Source organism: Pongo pygmaeus, chromosome 1 (genome assembly GCF_028885625.2).
Source record: "Pongo pygmaeus isolate AG05252 chromosome 1, NHGRI_mPonPyg2-v2.0_pri, whole genome shotgun sequence".
NCBI classification, from domain to species: Eukaryota; Metazoa; Chordata; class Mammalia; order Primates; family Hominidae; genus Pongo; species Pongo pygmaeus.
Window position 1 is genome coordinate 156,559,562 of NC_072373.2, and position 18,014 is coordinate 156,577,575.

The window sequence follows — 18,014 nt, forward strand, 5'->3', positions numbered from 1 at the left end:
CAGGTCAGAGGCACTAGGCGTATCATAATCTTATACTGAGCACCAATGACAAACTGTCTTTCAGACTCAATGGCTTCGAGAACTCTATGTGACATAGTATTATATTTTATTTTCTTGTGTCCTTGAAATCTTTAGGACAGAAGATTGAAAGCATACCGACAGGGACAGCACGAGAGACTTTTAAAGCAGTCTTATTGGGTTGTGGGTTACTCAAGAGCACATTTTTATTGGCTCCTGAAAAAAAGTAGCTCACAATTTACTAAACAGCCATATATATTTATGTCATTGTAATCTTAAATTACATGACTATCTGTTTGTTTATTTATTTACTTATTTTTAGTCAATTAGATGTTTACTACTGGCAGAACACCTAAGACAACAGATATTACCAAAAACAATTGTCATGAGGTATCATTATAAGAAAAAGCATCAAGCCAGTTGTCATCAAGAACCTGAAATAGATTATTATTTTTCAGAGGTAACATTATAGGTTGCTTACTCTTCAACTATAATGTTAGAGAATTAAATATTTAAAATGGTTAATAATTTTGTTCAATAATTACTGAATACTATTCTAACCACTTCATTGAATAGCCTGAATTCAGTGGATGCATAAATATGAAATAATTTTTCTCCTATTACTACTTTCAGCCATGATGTCTCAGGCAAATCTCATAATTTTCCATTTATTTTCAGTCCTGTCTACTTCACTCTGTTTGGAAACTCCAATATAATTTCCAAGATAGTGATTATTTCTTCCCATTTCTCAGCCCTCCTCAAACTTCAGCTTGAGCATCTTGACATAGTAAGTTATTAAGCAAGTCTTCAGTAAAGAACATTTGCTGAGCTCCTCAGCAAGGGGGAACGGGTCTTCTTGTGGACCACTGAACCACAGTAATTGGTAGGAACTTCTACGCCTTTCCTCAGTTATGATAAGAAGTGGGCTATGATTTTATTTTTTTCATTTCCTTTTTCTAAGTTTTTCTCCTCTCTGGTGCTTTGGGGTTTACCTAATTGGAGCTATTTTTGTCCTTGATTGATTCTGCTACTGCTCTAACATCACCCAGCCTCTTGATAGTAGGCATCCAAACCCTGTAAGGTGCTTGCATTTGCTCTTTAGGATGCATTTCACGGAACTCCTCATTGTACAGGTTCCTGTAGAATGTCTCAATTCTTTCACACCCTTTGAGATCCCACCCTTGCCAATTCACCCTAAACCGTCTTCCTGCTAGGATCCCTTTTCATGGATGAAGTATTAACAAGATAGCTAAAGTCTGACTATGCTGCATGGCATCTGCTTGGCTCATGTGAAACGTATGCATCCATTTCATGCCAAACTGTGGGAATGCAGGCTGTTCTACTGTGTGCTCCCTCTACTCCCAGATTTTCTCCAATTCTCTTCTATTACTATTAATATAAGTATCAAAGGAGATAAGAGAGACTGCTACATAATTATACCATGTTTTAGGGACTGATATAAACAGCCTTTTTATATCTAAACAGCATTTTTTAGGGACTGATAATCTAGACTTCTTGTAATCAACATGTTCCTATAAAGAATTATCTTCGAGCTCTCTTTATTTGGCTTGGCATTCCCCACAAGACAAAAAAAAAAAATTATGGCTCTGAAAGTTTCCCCTGTTCTTCTTCTTCATGCACTTATATATCCTAAGAATTAGTTAGGACTTGTGGTGACTATTGGGGTAACACAGCCTCACAAGACTTAAAACAATTTTCTCCCCAGCTTTGAATTCAAATAGTCATAGAGCAACAAAAAATGTCATGTCACATGTATCCAATGTTTAAAATAATAATTTGCATTATTTCTTTAGTTAAGTAACCAGATAAAATAAGTAAAACAGAGTTGGCTTCATGGAGAGGTAGTGTAAAGTGTTAAATATATGTATTCTATGTACAAAATTTCTGCTGAAAAAATTTCTTTACACCTACAAACCTTTCTTACTAAACTTTTATCCAATATATATCCATGCTCCCAGAAGTTTGCCTAAAGTTAGATTACAGGAAGGCACAGAGAATCTGATATGAGATTAGAGAGAAGAAAGGATAAGAAGACTAGAAAGCACGAGTACAGGCAAACAGCAATGGTTTTTGTTTGGTGGACACCAAAGTAAGACATGAGCAAATTCACCAGTGCAAAGCATTTATTAAGGACGCTCACAGAGATGCTGCACTCACATCCTTGCCATGGACAACAAGTGAAAAAGGGTGTTCTGCCTAAGTGTGTTTGCAGTGAACAGGTCAGGGTATGGAGTTTATATGAGTTTAACAAATTTAGCTCAGAGCCAGGGTCAGTTTATTTCAGTGTTTTGGGCAACAACCTAGTGCCTGGGTATGTTCAAGGCCTTGGTTTGGATTCAAGCCTGCTGGGAAAAACCTGTAGTTGATTGGGTTACAGAGCAGTTAAGGCAATCAGTAATTTTACAGGCAGGATACAGAAAGAAAGCAGGGAAACTGGGGAACCCTACAGAAGCTATGGATACCAGCAGTTCTGGTGTTTTTTCTACCAATTTTTATTCACTCAGGAAAGAATTGCATTTTTCTATCTGCTATGTGGACAGAAATAGTGTAAGGTAATACAATATAATAAATTATCATTAGAATTCAATACAGTGTCCAAAATAAATTAATATAAATTAAAACCCTTTAATTTGGGACTTAAATGTTGCCTCACTCTATTACCCTGAGCAAGCAAACCTCTTAACCTTAACCTTGGTTTCCTCAAACTGGGGGCTAACAATTATTTACCTACCTCATAAGAGTATGAGGATTAATTAGTTACTGTTTACAAAGTGCTTTAAAGAGGAAAGGAGCTGAATAAGTATTGCTTTTAATAGTACAGCCTCTTAATTTGATTTTAGTGTTTCAGAACAATGTGGGTCTAATTCTGCAGTTGCCACACAGCCATAGTTGCTATGTCTTTAGAAGGAATTTATAATGCATTCTTAATTTCTAGAAGAATAGCACCTTATAAGGAAACTATTACAATACTAAAATGATATAAATGAACTACTATATTCATAAGACTACTGGCAACACAGACCTACAGCCAGATAACCTAAGCCCAGAGAGCCTTCTCCAAACAAACGTTGGATATAAGGGGGAGGCATTGGTATGTAATTTCTATATGAAATGATGGCATTTATTGAGCTCTTACTGCCTCCCAGGCCCAGTTCTAACTGCTTTATGGGGATTATCTCATTTGAGCCTGACAACAACCCTATGAGGTAGGTACTCTATTTGTCCCATTCTATATTTGGGATATTAAGGTTCAGAAAAGTTAAGTAACTTGACCTAGAATCCATAGCTTCTGATGGATAGACAGGAACTGTTCAAAGTCTAAAGTCTTTGTGATTGAATATTGAGATTTATTGCCTTCTATGAATTAACATAGAAATTTAAAGAACATTTGTCCTTAGTCACATTTCCCAAGCCCCCTTGACAGGAATACTGAGAGGCCCTTTCATGTCCACATTTACTAGGCAAGCCCCCATCTGTATGACTGTTCCTTCCATCTTCAACCACTTTTCTGTCTCAAGATAACTGTAAGCATGCTATAGGACTAAAGTTCATTGGCGATGTCGGGATTAACCTAGGAGTCAGAGTCAGAGGAAAGAAACCCTACCTTGTGCAGCCAGACTTTCACTGTCTCTGTGCCATCTCCCAAGATGCTCATCATACTCTATCTTGGGTTAGAGTGTGGATTTAAGACGTTACCACTAAGTCCAAGGCTCCTCCAATATCTATTTCTCTGAGCACTTTAATTCAGTGTTCTTACCATCTAATAATCCTGCACTTACTGTTTACCACTTCTTCATTCAAACTCTTGATCTCCTAATTTCCAAACCCTAAAATTTCTGGTGTATTGCAGGTTTCAGAACTGAACAAAACCAGTTTGGGAGACTTGGCCACAATTCACAGTTGTTCTCTTTGAGAAGTCATCTTCATGATCTAAATAAACAATTTCACAGTCTATTTTCCCTAAGCTATCTGAAGGGATTTATCAATAAAGGCCCAAGAATCCTTACTAATCCAGGCTTATGTGATCATAGCCTCTACTAGGTAAAAGTAACTTACTCGTTACAGAGTACTTCATGGCAGTAGTTGGGACTCTCAGGAAAGAATTGGGATCCATGAAATTGGCACATGGCCACGGCCAACTGCAAAAACTAAGAGAATATGTCCTAAACAACATCAGAATTTTTTTAAATTATAGACTGGGGTGATTATTCATTAGAAATACACAGAGAATATTTATTTAACATGGGTAATTAAATTAGATGATATCTATTCCCTTCTAGTTTTAAAACTCTATGAGTCCAATGTTTATCTATGCTTATAGGAATTTAAGACCATATAAATTTCTGAATTACTTAATGGTATAAGGCTACTGTGTCATGTGTCATACCACTGTGTAGATATGCTGTAAAATATTGATGTGATGATTATTTACTCCTCATTAACAACTTGTGGTGAAAAAATGATATGTGAAGTGGGTTCTGGTTTTTACTCTGCTGTCAACCTAGCAATGTTACCTTAGGTAAAAATTTGACATATTTAGACAATGGTTTTTACATCCATATACACGGTGGGTGGAAAAACATACCAATTAGTATTTAAGAGGACTTATTAGGGAGACTTTCGAGGTGAAGAGGTTAGTAAAATTTTAGCAATTACTTCATGAACAAAACATCATGGACCTGGAAAAAGAATGGAAGACATGGAATAAAGGAAGATATCACCTTTTTTCACTGGCAAGCAGCATGGTCTTTAGGTCCCTGAGAAGACCCGTTGAAAACCTCTGATCCAGAGCACTTTCACATTTTACAGTTAAAGAAACCAATGACTAGAGAGTTTAAAACACTTGCTAACATTACAGCAGTTATGACAATACTGGGTCATGACTAGAAACAAGGTCATTTATCATCATAATTACACGTTTCTTTTCCTATATGCCTTTATCCTTTTTTACACCACCCCCTCTTCATAAAACAGCTCATATGATTTACATACAGATTTGCCACATAACATTACAGGATGCTACATTTAGAAAGGAACCGAGGGGTACTTTTACTTTATAGATGAGAAAAGTAAAGATAAAATTTACACAAAAATATAATGTTCTTTTTAAGATACAGCAAATATTTGAGTCCCAGGTGTCAGTCTGAGTCCAATGATCTTTTCACATACCACCAAAGTAGCCTTATGGAGAAGAATACTCAATGTTTGAAAAGAAATCTGATATTACAAATCCTATAAGGTATGGCTGGTATCTCAGTTGATGATAAACAAACATGCTATTTATGAACTGTTTGTTAATGATGCTACCTCACTGGGCTATGAGATAACCAGACAACTATAAAATAGCCAGAAAATATCCTAGAGAATGGCATGCCTTTGCATATTCTACATGAGGAAACAGAACTGGAAAACTAATATAGAACAAATAGAAGCCAGAGACACAAGTAAAATCCACATTGTTTCATTCTCACTGCTAAATAGTTATAGTGAGATAAAAACTACATTCTCATCTTTGAATTATATGTCTTCCAATGAAAAGCTAATAATCACAGGCAGGCTTTAAACAATGGGATACACATACATTTTAGAGGAAAAATAAAAATTGTTTTTTACTCACTTCCACACATATGGAGCGGTTCAATATTACACTGTCATACTTGATGATTGATATTGCAGTTTCTTGATTTTGCAATACTCTGTGTAACTCGATAATGAATCTTTTGTGTGTTCTATATGTAACCTCTTTTCAATGCCAATATAAATGACTCCTTTTCATTACTATCATTACCTTGCATTATGGGAGTATTATTCTTGTAGGCTGTTGTTTCCTATGTCTGTTTTAATGAAGGTCTGTCAACGAACTGGGAATTAAGTGTTTCTGCTTATCAGTTCACACAGTCAAAGAAAAAATGCTAAAGAAATTGCTAAAGCATTGGCAGCAGAATTTTGGTGAGGGTCACTTAGCTTTGTGTACTACAAGCAGCTTACAACAAACCCTATAATTTCCTTTTTCTTCTAATCCTGCTCTACTCCTCTTTTAATCATCTAATTGTATCTAGAGTAGTACTATGCAAAAGTTACATGGGTTGAAATAATGCAGCAACAGGTGGGCTATAAAATTGGGAAGATTATCCAAATGATAACTTTATTTACCAATTATGTTATTATTATAGCTTATTGTTACCTAACAATTTAGAATGCACACACACAAACACCATGGAAAGTTGAAACATGGCTTCATGGCTTTCCCAAGAGATATACAACTTATATCAAACTGGAAATAACGTGCTTACTATTTGATGTCTGTATTTTTATTTTTTCTGGCTGTTGTTAGATGTGATCTTAAGACAAATTATTTTAATGGTTGTTTTTAGGGGTGTGAAAAGGAAAGGGGAAACTATATCTTCTGTTCATGATGCTGTTTGAACAAGAATCAGGAATCAGGATGTTTAAATAAATTACATAAGAGTTTAATAGTTGATGAGTATACTTAGTGACCATGATTGCCCAAGAAATGAGCAAACAACAAAATACTGGGTACGAGATGAGAGAAAAGGGAAAGTTACGTCAAGGTGGGTGCCTATGTCATTTCTTTGATCTGAAGGAATTTTAATCCAAAATAAATCCAAAATGAAAACACTTCCAAATGAAAAGCTTTGTCTCATTAGTCAAATCAGATATCTAAATTGAGGAAAGATAAATCCTGTCACATTTTGGACTTGTTAAATGTCTGGAAATATTTTCAAAAGAAAGATGTTTCTAAAATTCGATAAACTGTCACTCAGTCTTAACCTTAATTTAAAAAATATCTGAGTAACATAGATATAAAACTTATTCCCATGTTCTTAGATTATTTTAGAGTCATCCAATTAAAACTTTTCTTTTTTGGGGTATTTTCAAGGAGATGGCTCTAAAAAGTTTCAAATTCAATTAAATAAACTCAGTAAATTTAGCTGTTTAATTTTTAAATTTCCTACTCATGGCTACATTGGTCATCATGTATTCAACTGTTTCTTTTCCCTTTTTCCTTGTGAATATTTCCCTGAAAGTACCAACTGACACATGGTGCAAACATTTTAATACATGTTACAAAGCCAAATGAAGGGTGTCATAAGACATATTTGTTTGGAATAATAGATGTTAAACAATGTTAAAAATTATATTGATCTTGCTAAAATACAAATAGCAAATTTTTAATAATCTCCCATAATGAAAGAAATCTAATTTGGAAGGTGCTTATGCTTTTTTCCATAAGAATACATGATAAGCGAGGTATGCTTTCACGTAGCAAGAAAATTTAACACCTAAATGCCAACGGTATTCTTAATTCCTTCTACATTAACCCATTGTTTTTATTGAATAAGGCTATGTAATCCCTCTTTGTTCTTCTGGAATATAGCATTCTAAGTTTTATGGTGTTCAAAATAGCTTTTAATGCTGACATGTAGACTTTCCTGGGATCATAATTAAAGTCTGAGTGTACCTTTCAGTCCATTTAGTGTACGTTCCCCTAGGGATTTGGCATCTTGCTTTCAGTCTGTCTTAGTTTTTATGATTTATGCTTTTATCTAATTTTTGTATACCCATGGAAAATTGGTAATGCTTCAGTAAGAGCTGCTGGCCAACCTCATTTTGAACCATCAGTTTTGGAATATCCTTTTGAGACTTACTTGGACACATATTCAAGAGCATGAAGACCTGAAAGCCCAGGTGAGGAAATGGCACATGATTTGGTAAGATTACAACCACTGGTCTGTACTATGCAGGGAGTTTCTTTTTTTATCATAATACAGATTTACATTTTTAAATAGGAAAGTTCGCACTACTGAAAAGTTAAGATTTACACAGTTCAACAATTAAATTACATAATGAAACTTCCTCCCTCAATCCTTGTCCCATCAACCCATTTTAACACCTCCTAATCACAAGTAGCCCTTATTTTGGATACGCTGACTATGCCTCCAAAGTTTTAAAACATTTAAAAAAAATACATCTCCTTTCTTCCCCCTTTGCTTTTTTAACCTAAGTAATTGCAATATAAACTCTGTTATGCAACTTAATAATATAACTTGAAAATTTTTGCATATTGCATATACAGACTTTCTCATTCTTCTTTTACATTAATTAAACTTATTTAAATCAGTTCTCTATTGATATTCATTTAAAAATTGTCAATAACTTGCTATTACAAAAATGCTTTAAATAATTCACTCTACACTTGATATACATAATTTTGTGGAGATACTACTATGCTTGAAGTATATATTCTCAGAAATTGAATTTCTGCGGCAAATGAAATATGGATTTGTAATTTTGATAGATACTGCTGTACTTTGTTCCATAAGTATTGTGCTGATATATATAATTACTAGCATTTTTTGAGGCTTCCTGTTTCCCATACCCAAGCCAACAGAATTGTTATTAAACTCTCAAGTCTTTACTGAGCCCTTATGTATTTGGACTTTGCAATTCACTTATTTAGTATCTTTTCACATTTAAAATTTCTCATATCTCCTGACTGCAAGGGAGGTGGGGTCATTTCAATCACCTCTGGAGGTGTCATCCACAGGTGGTAGACGTGGCAGCTGGATCTCCCTAGACCTTTCAGAGAAACAGATGGCTTAGCCACTCCTTATCATTTCCCCACCCAAAATAAATAAATAAATAAAATAAAATGTCTTGTATCTCCTTTACAATGAACTGTTTGTTCATATCTTTTGCCCATAATTTCTGCTGGGTTGGTCACTTTCATATCAATTTACAGACTCACGTATTAAGGAGATTAATCATTTTTTTCCACTATGTTTTAAATATTTCTTTCTATGTTGTTTGCCTTTTGAGTTTCTTTAAGCATAATATTTGCCCTGTGGTTAGAGTTTAGATTTTGTGGTCTAATTTATCAACCTTTACTTTTATGGCTGTTGGATCTTGTGTCATATTTATAAAAGCTTCCCTACACTGAGGTTATAAAATAATCCCCCTAAATTTTCTACCCTACATGGTAGATTTTTGTTCCATGTTTACATCTTTGGTTCCTTTGGAATGTATCATGATATTAAGTGTGGATCCAGTTTTTTTTACCAAAAATGGCTACAGTGCTGCACCAACACCATTTATTGTGTAGGCCACTAGATTCTTCTGTAATTTGAGATGCTACTTTTCATTTATTAAATCAATTCATGCAACAAACAATTACCAAGTGCTGACTGTGTCTCAGGCATTGCTGTAAGCACTGGAAATTCAGCAGTGCAGGAAGCACACAAAACTCTGACCTAGCAGCGCTTATATTCTAATGGAGGAGACAAGCCTCAAAGTGAAAAAGTAACATGTAATACAGATGTTCATAAGTGCTAAGAAGAAAATAATGCATGGAAAGGGAATAGAATTTCTGAGGGGAAACATGATACTATCTTAAGAAAAATGGGCTGCTTCCTGGTAAATGTGGCCTTCGAGCTAAAAATCTGAAAGAGGAGGAAGCAAAGCTTTGGGGAGGAGAAATCATAGCACTGCAGGAGGGGGAAACAGTGTGTGAAGCCCTGAACCTTGAGCTTACCTGTTACATTCTCTGTAAAATGAGAAATGGTAAGTGACTGAAGCAAAAAGAGCAAGAGACAAAAACAGGAAATAAAGCCAGACACTTGATTAGATGCCATGTTGTGAAACTGTTGTTATAGGAACCTTGTGTTTTCCTCTGGGTGAGATGGGAAGTCAGTTTTTAACAGAAAAGTGAAATGATCTGACTTACGTTTTTAAAAGATTACATGGGTTGTTGAATGGAGAATAGATTGTAAGAGAGCACAGGCAAAGCGGAGAGGAAATTTAGGAAGCTGTTGCAATAATCTGAGTGAGAAATGATTTGGAATAGAGCGGTAGTTAGTGCTACATGTAGTGGTAAGAAGTAATGTTTATGAAGTTTCCTAATGAAATAAATGTGAGTTATGATGAAAAGACAGTCTTGAAAGAATGGAGTTACTGTATGCTGAGATAGAGAAGATAGCACAAGAAATATATTTTGAAGAAATTTTAAGATCAAGAGCACAGTTTCCAATGTGCTATGGTTAAGATACATTGTCCACTTCTAAGTGGAGATGTTCAATAACCACTCTGGACTTCAGGCATAAGGTCTGAGCTGAGATTCCATCATGCATAGATACTATTTCAAAACATAAGATGAACATGAAGGCCAAGAGTTAAAGTTCGGCTCTAGTAAAATAAAGCTTGTGAATTAAGCCATAGCGACTCCAACACTGAGAGCTCCCAGAGATGTGGAGGGTCCAGTAAGCAACACTGAAAAAGAAAATCCAGAGATAGAAGGAGAAAATGAGGCTATCACAGAGTTTTGAAAGTCAGGTAAGGAAAATATTTTAAAGAGAAGAGAAATCCATTGTATCAAAATTTGCTAAAATGTTAAGAAACATAGGGACTGAGAACTACTGAGTTTAGTACTGTGGAGTGATTGGCAACACTTACAAGAGCTATTTCAGATAAATGATGATGGTGAATACTCAACTGAAATAGATTCAAGAGAGAATGAGTTGTTAATATAATAAACCATATTGATAATTTTACTTATATTGAATAGTTACCCATATTTGTAACCAAATCTACTAAAAATCAATGTATTATTCTTTCAATATCTTGCGGGATTCTATATGCTAAACATATTTGTTAAGGAATTTGATAGTATTGAAAAGTAAACTTAGTTGAAAGTATTTTTACAGAGCAATATTTGTAAAATTTTGCTGTGTTATGCCCATTTCATAATAAGAATTTGGACTTTTATCGCATTTTATGCCAGAAGAGTTTAAATAGCACTGAAAGTACTTCTTTTAAAAAAAAAATTTTTTTTGATTGAATTGCACTCTCAAGCCATCTGGGCATGGTGTTCTTTTATAACTATCTCTATTTTGGCCATGGAAATCAGGCTACACAGATATTATATTTCCTGGAGTTAACTTCAGTAAATTATATTTTAGTCATTAAAAGTAAATTTAAAGTAGTCCAAATATTTTCTTCTTTTTTTAAAAAATTACCTCTCTTCTGATGGTTATTTCTTTATTTAATTTATTATATTGCTTATTCATGCTCCCTTTATCTCAATTAAATTTTTAGCAGTTTATCTCTGCTTTTGTGGTCTTGTCTTAAATGATCAATTTAGGTTTTTTTAGTTTTCTGTTTTTTAATTTGTTAGCATGTGCTTCAGCTTCATTAATTTCTTCCATCCGCTCTTTTGTGCTTTATTAATTTTTCTAAATTATTTAGGTGCTTAATTCATTTTTTCCTTTTTGACTATTTGTATGAGCGTTTTAGACCACAGATTTTTTTCTCATGATTGCTTTAGTTGAATCCTCTAGTGGGCAGCATGTAGGTCGTGAGCACAGACCACTAGCACCACACAGGTTAGATATGATCTAGGGCTTATTAAGGGGAAAGTGTCAAGCAGAGAAATAGTACAGCACATAGACTCAGCAACTCCCGTTGTTCCAAAAAGCAGACCAGACATAGATGTTCTTTATGCATCATGGACAATATTACAGCAGAGAGGGATCTAACACAACTAATAGGACATCCCTGAGTGAAACTGAGTCCTGCTCCTATCCTGTATACGTATTTGGAGGCTAGTCTAAGAAGGACTAGGTATACCTTTTCCCTAAGTAAAATGAGCCAAAGTCTGCAACTGAAAGACCTGGGGACAGCCTTACCTTGTAGGAATGTGGCCATTCATGGCAAGTCTTGTTGTTTCTCCTTAAATGGGCTTAGTTCAGCTAAGCCATCTCTCTGCCGAACTATCAGAAGAGGGAAGGAAATGAGCTTCCAGACTCACCCAGACCTGTCTTTGATCAGTTCATACCCTGGATCTCCAGGATTATTGACTATAAGCATGTCATCACCTTTGATTGCTGCTGGTATCAGTAGAGGGCATCACAGCATTGTCTGAGAGTGGTAGTTTTCCAGTGCCTTCTTGGAGTGAGGCCTTAATAAGGTTCCGTGCATCTGTAACAAATAGAGTAACATATTCAACCTTTTAAGGAATTGTCTTTATGAGTCCCCGCTCAAAATAGTTGGAGAAAATAATTTTTGGCCACCATGTATGTAAGCAAACGAGAGAGAGAGGGTGTGTGTGTGTTATTCTGTTTATTGGTCCCTTGTTAGAGGGGTAATTTGCAAATATTTTCTCCCATTCTTTGTGTTGTTTCTTCACCTTGTTGACTGTCTGTTGATGTGCAGAAGCTTTTTAACTTGATATGACCTCACTTGTCAATTTTTGCTTTGGTTGCCTGTGCTTGTGGGGCATTGGTCAAGAAATTTTTGCCCAGCTCCATGTCCGGGAGATTTTCTTCAAAGCTTTCTTGTAGTTGTTTTGTAGTTTGAGGTCCTATATTTAAGTCTGTAGTCCATTTTGATTCTATTTTTGTACATGGCAAGAGACTAGATCTAGTTTTATTCTTCTGCATATGGGATATTCAGTTTTCCCAGTACTATCTGTTGAAGGAACTCTTTTCCCCACGGTATGTTCTTGACACCTTTGTTGAAAATGAGTTCACTCTAGGTGTGTGGATTTGTTTCTGGGTTCTCTATTCTGTTCCATTGGTGTATGGGTCTGTTTTTATGATAGTATGATGCTTTTTGGTTACTATAGCTCTTTACTATAATTTGAAATCAGGTAATGTGACTCCTCCAGTTTTGTGCTTTTTGCTTAAGACGCCTTTGGCTATTCTAGGTCTCTTCTGGTTTCATACACATTTTAGGATTTATTTTCTATTTCCGTAAAGAATGTCATTGGTATTTTGATAAGCATTGCACTAAATCTGTAGACTGCTTTAAGTGGTATGGATAAATTAACAATATTGATTCTTCCAATCCGTTAACATGGAATATCTTTCAATTTTTTGTGTCCTCTCAATTTCTTTCACCAATGTTTTATATTTTTCATTGTAGAGATCTTTCCAGTTTTTCAGTTAAGTTAATTCCTAGGTATTTTATTTTATTTGTAGCTATTGTAAGTGGGATTAGTTTCTTGATTTCCTTTTCAGATTGTTTGCTGTTGGCAAACAATCAGTAGAAATGCTACTGATTTTTGTATGTTGTTTTCGTATCCTGCAATTTCACTGAATTTGTTGATCAGTTCTCATAGTTTTTTGATGGAGCCTTTAGGTTTTTCCAAATATAAGATCCTATCTGCAAACAGGGATAATTTAACTTCTTCCTTTTCATCCAACTTGGATGCCATTTATTTCTTCCTCTTGTCTAATTTCTCTAGCTAGAAATTTCAGTACTAGTTTGAATAACAGTAGTAAAAGTGGGCATCCTCACCATGTTACAGATCTTAGAGGAAAGGCTTTTGGTTTTTCCCCTTCAGTATGATACTAGCTGTGGGTTTTACTTATATGACTTCCACCATGTTGATGTACATGCCTTCTATACCCAGGTTTTTGAGGATTTTTATCATGAAGGGATGTTGAATTTCATCAGGTGCTTTTTTTCATCAATTGAAATGATGATGAGGTTTTTATCCTTCATTCTGTTGATCTGATGTATCACATTGATTGATTTCTCCATGTTAAAACATTTTTTCATCTGTGGGATACATCCAAAATTAGTTTTGATAAATGATTTCTCATTGTGTGGAATTCACTTTGTTAGTATTTTGTTGAGAATTTTGAATTAATGTTCTTTTGAGTTATTGCTCTGTAGTTATCTTTTTTGATGTGTCTTAATCTGGATTTTGTGTCAGAATAGTATTGACCTCATAGAAAGAGTTTGGAAATATTCCCCCCTTCTCTATTTTTTGGAATAGTTTGAATAGGATTTGTATTGTTTCTTCTTTAAATGTTTGGTAAAATTCAGCAGTAAAGCTACTGAGTCCTTGGCTTTTCTTTGCTCAAAGACATTTTATTATGGCTTCGATCTTGTTGCTTGTTTTTGATCTGTTCAGGTTTTGGTTTTCTTCGTGGTCCAATCTTGTTTGATTGTATGTATCTAGGAATTTATTCATTTCTGATGGTTTTACAATTTATAGATATATAGTTGCTTACAGTAGTCTCTAATGATATGTTGAATTAGTTACAAAGTATCCTTTCTTATCTCTGATTTTATTTACTCTATTCTTATCTCCTTTTTCCATAGTTAGTCTTGCTAAAGTTTAGTCAATTTTATTTACCTTTTCAAAAGCCATCTTTTATTTTGTTGATCTTTTGTACTTTTTTAGCCTCAATTTTATTTATTTCTGCTCTGAACTTTATTTTTTTTCTTCTACTAATTTTGGAATTTTGTTTGTTTGTTTTCTAATTTTTAAGATGCCATATTTTGTTGATTATTTGAAGTTTTTTTTACTTTTTCTATGTAGGCATTTAATAACTATAAACTTTCCGGTTAGTTTTGCTTTCACTGTATTCTGTATCCCATAGGTTTTGGTACCCTCTGTTTTCATTATCATTTGTTTTAAGAACATGTTAAAATTTCCTTCTTAATTTCTTCATTGACTCAATTGTCATCTAGGAGCATATTATTTAATTTCCATGTGTTTGTACAGTTTTCAAACTTCCTCTTGTGTACTGCCCTCTAGTTTTATTCTGTTGTGTTCAGAGAAGATACTTAATATAATTTAAGTATTTTCAAAATTTTTAAGACTTATTTTGTGGCCTAACACAAGGTCTGTCTTGAGAGTGATCCATATGTTGAAGAGAATAATGTGTATTTTGCAGCCATTAGATGGAATGTTCTGTAAATATTTATTAGATCCATTTGATGTACAGTGCTAATTAAGTTCAATGTTACTTTGTTGATTTTCTTTCTGCATGATCTGTCCAGTGCTGAGAATGGGTTGTTGAAGTCTCCAGCTATTATTGTATGGGGAACTATCTCTCTCTCTTTAACTTTGATAATATTTGCTTCATATATCTCAATGCTCCAGTGTTGGATGCATACATATTTAGAATTGTTATATCCTCTTTCTGAATTGACCTTTTTTTCTTTTATAATGGTGTTTTTTGTCTCTTTTAGTAGTTTTTGTCTTGAAATGTATTTTGTCTGATATGAGTATAGCTGCTCCTGCTCTTTTTTGGCTTCCATTTTCATAGAATATCTTTTTAAAATTTCTTTATTTTTAGTCTAAGTGGTCTTTCATAAGTGCAGTGTGTTTCTTGTAGGCAACAAACCATTGGCTCTTGTTTTTTTTAATCCATTCACCCACTGTGCCTTTTGATTGAAGCATGTAGCTCAATTATATTTAATGCTATTATTGATAAGTAAGAACTTATTCTTGCCATTTTGTTATTTGGTTTCTAGTCCTCCCTTCCTTTTTTCCTTTCTTCCTGCCTGCCTTTTAGTGAAGGTAATTTCCTGTAGTGGTACATTTTAATTCATTGGTTTTTTTTATTGTTTATGTATCTATGTTATAGTTTTTGTTGAGGTTACCATGAGGCTTGCAAATAATATGTTAATACTGATTATATAAGAAAACTAACAATTAAGCAAAGAGAAAAATAAAAAAGCTCTACACTTCAACTTCATTTCCCCACTTTTTAAAGTTTCATTGTTTCTATTCATATATCATTGTCTTGTCTATGTCTTGAAAATTTGTTGTAGTTATATTTTTAATCATTTCATATTTTCGTCTTTGTACTCAAGCTATGAGTAGTTTATGAGGTTTGCAAATCATATCTTAACGTGGATTGCATAAGCAAACTAACAATCAAGCAAAGAGAAAACTAATAAAAACTCTACACTTCATCTCCCCACTTTTTAACTTTCTATTGTTTCTATTTATTTCATTGTATTGTCTATGTCTTGAAAAGCCATTGTAGTAAAATTGTTGATCTGTTCACATTTTAGTTTTTCTACTAAAGCTATGAGTAGTTTACACACTATAATTACAGTGTTAGAATATTCTGTGTTTTTCTGTGTACTTACTATTACCAGCAAGTTTTACACCTTCAGATGGTTTATTGTTGCTCCTTAATGTCCTTATCTTTCAGACTGAAGAACTCCTTTTGGCATTTCTTTTAGGATAAGTCTGGTGTTTATGAAATGCTTCAGCTTTTGTTCACCTGGGAAAGTCTTCATTTTTTATTCATGTTTGAAGCATATTTTTGCTGGATACACTATTCTAGGGTAAAAGGTTTCTTCCTTAAGCAATTTAAGTATGTCATGCCACTTTCTTTGAACCTGTAAGGTTTTAACTGAAAATGCCAGATGTATTGGAGCTACATTGTATGTTACTTGTTTCTTCTATCTTGCTGGTTTTAGGATCCTTTCTTTATCCTTGATCTTTGAGTGTTTGGTTATTAAATGCCTTGAGGTAGTCTTCTTTGGGTTAAACCTCCTTGTATAATCTCTTGTACTTTAATATTAATACCTTTCTCTAGATTTGGGACATTCTATTATCCCTTTGAATAAATTTTCTACCCCAATCTCTTTCTTTACCTCTTATATAAGGCCAATAACGTTTAATTTGCCCTGTTGAAACCGTTTTCTAGATCTTGTAGGCATGCTTCATTCTTTTTTATTATTGTTTCACTTTGTTTCCTTTCAGTATTGCCAGAAAGCCTCTCTTAAATTTCACCAATTCTTTCTTCTGCTTCATCAATTCTGCTGGTAAAACACTGCTGCATTCTCCAGTATGTCAACTGCATTTTTTAATCCTAGAAATTCTGCTTGAGACTTCTTAATTATTACAATCTTTTTGTTAAATTTATCTGCTAGGATTCTGAATCTCTTCTCTGTGTTATCTTGGATTTCATTGACTTTCCTCAAAACAGTTATTTTGAATTTTTACTCTGAAAGGTCACATATCTCTGTCTCTACAGGATTGGTGCCTGATTTCTTATTTAGTAAATTTGATGAGGTCATGTTTTCTTTGATGGTCTTGATGCTTCTGGATGCTCTTTGGTGTCTTAGAATTGAAGAGTTTGGTGTTTATTGTAATCTTCACAGTCTGGACTTATTTGTAGTTGTCCTCCTTGGAAAGGCTTTTGATATAGTTTGGCTGTATCCCCACTCAAATCTCATCTTGAATTCCCACATATTGTGGGAGGGACCCAGTGGGAGGTAATTGAATCATTGGGCAAGTCTTTCCCATACTGTTCTCAATACGTCTCATAAGATCTGATGGTTTTAAAAGAAGAGTTCCCCTGCCCAAGTCATTCTTTTGTAAATTGCCCAGTCTTGGGTATGTCTTTATCAACTGAGTGAAAATGGACTAATACAGTAAATTGGTACCAGTAGGTTGGGCATTGCTGAAAAGATACCCAAAATGTGGAGATGACTTTGGAAATGGTTAACAGGCAAAGGTTGGAACAGTGTGGAGGGCTCCGAAGAAGATAGGAAAATGTGGGAAAGTTTGGAACTCCCTAAAGACTTGTTGAATGTCTTTCACCAAAAGTCTGATAATGATATGAACAATAAGATTCAGGCTGAGGTGGTCTCAGATGAAAATGAGAAACTTGTTGGGAACTGGAGCAAAGGTGACTCTTGTTATGTTTCAGCAAAGAGACTGGCAGCATTTTGCCCCTGCCCTAGAGATTTGTGTAACTTTGAACTTGAGAGAGATGATTTAGGGTGTCTGGTGGGAGAAATTTCTGAACAACAAAGCATTCAAGAGGGGACTTGGGTGCTGTTAAAGGCATTCAGTTTTATAAGGGAAACAGGACATAAAAGTTCCAAAAATTTGCAGCATGACAATGCCATAGAAAAGAAAATCCCATTTTCTGGCTGCAGAAATTTGCATAAGTAATGAGGAGCCAAATGTTAATCCCTAAGACAATGGGGACAATGTCTCCAGGGAACGTCAGAGGTCTTCACAGCAGCCCCTCCCATCACAGGCCCAGAGGCCTAGGAGTCAAAGATGGTTTTGTGGGCCGTGCCAGTGTTCCCATGCTGTGTGCAGCCTAGGGAATTTGTGTCTTGCATCCCAGCTGCTCCAGTTGTGGCTGAAAGGGATCAACATAGACCTTGGATCATGGCTTCAGAGGGTA